This window comes from Corylus avellana, chromosome 4, assembly GCF_965113065.1.
Source record: "Corylus avellana chromosome 4, dhCorAvel1.hap1.2, whole genome shotgun sequence".
Taxonomy (NCBI): Eukaryota; Viridiplantae; Streptophyta; class Magnoliopsida; order Fagales; family Betulaceae; genus Corylus; species Corylus avellana.
The window spans coordinates 4607926-4611245 of record NC_142493.1 but is presented as its reverse complement, the minus strand read 5'-3'; the positions used below and the strand labels follow the sequence as shown (position 1 = coordinate 4611245).

Sequence of the window (3320 nt, the reverse complement as noted above, 5' to 3'; positions counted from 1 at the left end):
ATTCTAGTGGACTTAGGATAAACGAGAACTTAACTATAGGGCATAGGCCATAGGATAACATAAAGATTGGATAAATCAATACAAGTCTAGAATTACTTAAAAATAAAATAAAATAAAATAAAAATAGGTCTAGAAATTACTAAGGGCGTTGTCTTGATAAGAGACATTCCCAAAGAACAAGATTTTTAATTGAAAAATAAAAGAAAATAAAAATAAACACACTAAATGGCTTTGTAATCCGTCATATTCTGCATCAAGAAAAGGTCATATGGACTTGTCAATCCGCATGAGCTCTTTTGCCACATCAATCATATCAGGCCTTTCTTCACCTTTCCATCGAAGGCATGTCAAAGCTAGTGCTAAAAAAGCTTTCACTTGTTGTGCTTGTCCATCTCCTCCTTCCTCGCTAAAAATATTGGGATCCATAATTTTAATGATCATCTGCTCGTTTAGAACATGTTCTCTCACATAGCTATAAATTAATGGCCTTATTTTCCAAGAAATAGCTTTAGCACTTTTCCCTGTTAAGAAAATAAGTAAAAGCATGCCGAAGCTATAGACATCACTTTTCTCGGTAACAGAACAAGACTCTAAATATTCAGGAACACAGTACAAAGACATAATATCCGTATCATCACTTGCATACGATTGGTGAGGAGGGATTGTTATGGAGACTGAGAAGTTGGAGAGTTTAGGAACAAAGTTATGGTCCAAGAAAATGGAGGAGGGTCTTATATCCCTATGGATGACTGGCCTGAGAAGAGCAGTGTGGAGATACGTAAGTGCATTTGCAAGCTGCTTAGCAATACGCAACCTGATCTTCCAAGGTAGGAATTCTTCATCAGCTCCAAAACCTCCTTTATCATTGAGAACTCCATTTGCTGCGTATTCATGCACAAGAGCCGGTATAGGAAATTCTAAACAACAGCCTAAGAGCTTTAAAACGTTGTTATGGTTGCTCATCTGGGTTGCAATGACGATGTCACGTATAGCATAGGACCGAGCTTTATCGTCCTCCAAGGACGAGTACATGAACTTCTTAACAATGATTGGGCGATCATCTAGATAACCCTTATACATATCATAATTCAGATCAACAATATAATCATCCATATCAAATATGGTCTCCTTATTATGAAATGCACAATTTTGCATAATGTGAGTTGAATCGAAGTTGTTTGTTGCTGTGATGATCTCCTGAGCAGAGAAATTGCGAATGGGATTACATTTTCCATTACTTGAAGCAATCAGATCCTCTAATAAAATACCTCCATTTTTCAAAAATGATTTCTCTGCTTCTTCCAATCTTTTTTCCTCTTTTTCTTCCTTTTTATTCATTCTCAAACAAAAAAGCCCACCTAAACTCATGCTTGTCCTCTTAGACCCTGAAGATATAAAGGAAAATGAGATAAAAGAGAGATGAGGTTAAGCTAGAGACGGCTCAATAAAAATTGAGGTCTTTTGCAAAAAATTAAGATGGAGCCTTTTTAATTTTAAAATATTAATATAATAAAATTTTATCTTAAATATTCAAAAAAAATAATTTAAAATTCATTCTTCTAGCTTTTTGAAAGGTAAATTTAATGAAATTTTCATGTTAAAGATTTCTTAACATATTATATATTCTCGATAGATAATATTTGTACGATAAATGATTATAAGTTGGATTTATTTAGTTGGGTACTAAAACCAACTATTATAAGTAAGATTTTAAACATGCTACATAACTTTTCTTTGTTTACTTTTTTTAGCTAAACCCTTATATAATTTCAAACGGCCTCAACCCTAACTAAGGAGTTGCTTCAAGTACTGGAGATGGTCTGGGGGACTATGATTGTTATTCTTATTAAGATTTAAGTCTCCTTGAATGGCCATGCTTCCTTCGCAGCGAAGCTGTGACTTACCTAATTTGTGTTGTTGAGGCATATTATTGCACGGGTTCGGGGTTTTCAAAGGTAGGTATACGTAGTGATTTTTTTTTAGGCCTTTTATTTTATTTTGAACTTATATATGCCCCCTCTTGACCCCTGAAAATTTCCCTTATTTCTGGGTAGAATTGTTTTTGCCACTGTGGTTGCCCACCCTCAATAAATCATCAAGGGCATCAACATTGCCGACAATATATAGCAAGTTGATGAAGAGTACGATTGAAAGTTAAATGGACAGTTTCGTTAAAGAACCTTCTAAACATAATGTTTCACTAAAGCATGAGCATGCGTTTTAATCTTCAGCGTTAGAATTTTTTATTTATTTTTTCAGTGGCAGAGTTTAGACTAGCAGCAATGAAAAAATCATGCAGCAATTTCAAAGTACGAAAACTCATCAAAGAAAACTAAATAAATTAGGACTAAGCATGATAAAATAACTTTTAAGTTACATTTGTATCATCTAAATAATAATTAAATTTTGTTGAATTGTTTATTTATTTCGTTATTATGTTATTGATACTTTATAATTTTTTTAATCAATTTTTGTTCAACTTAGGTGAAGGAACCTAAATCCAGCCTCCCCCAACCCTCAAGGACGAGATTAGGCCCGGGTATCGGTCAAAACGGTCCGGTTTTGGCTCTTATCGGTTATTAACTGATAATCTTCGGTTAAACGGTTTATTAACCGATACCGAATCAATAAGAATTTTAACCGAAATTATCGGTTATAACGGTACACGGTTAAACGGTTCGGTTAAACCGGTTAACCGATTTAACCGTGAGCTTTATATTCATTTATTTTGTTGGGCCAAAAATGAGTTTTTTTTTTTTACTTTTGAGAGCTCAAATACTTTTTGTTGGGCTAAAATAACTTATTAAAAATGAGTTGTTTTAGTGCCCAAATATTTGTTTTTTAGGCTAAAAATTGAAGCTTTTTTATATTGATCCATCACAATTTTTTTTATATTATAAAATACATTTTTTCCAAAGCAAATGGACTAATTAACATAATGAATGCTAATTAGACTAACAAAACTAGTTAATGAAAAATACTTTCACTAAAGGCAAAGAAATCCCATCCAACGCCATCACTAAAAAAAAAATCAAACCTACCTAATCCCAAATTAAGATAAGGTTATATAGGTATATATATAACCCCAAAATTATGTCGTTTTAGCATCCCTACTTAACGGTTTATATCGGTTAAACGGTTAACTGATATGAAATTTCTAACCGGACCGAACCGAACCGATAAGCATACCAGTATAAAAAATTTAACCGATAAAGATATCGGTTCGGTCGAAACCGGTACAAGGCCAGTAATCAGTAACCGGTTAATCTGTCCACCCCTAGGCGAGATAAATGTAAAAGCTTCCACATTATCAGAAATAG

The 3320-nt window shown here is 33.4% G+C and overlaps 1 pseudogene; it reads right to left on the bottom strand.

The window, feature by feature from the left end:
• Window positions 1-264: 264 nt before the first annotated feature.
• On the bottom strand, window positions 265-1338 carry LOC132177886 (non-functional pseudokinase ZED1 pseudogene; annotated as a pseudogene).
• Window positions 1339-3320: the final 1982 nt, after the last annotated feature.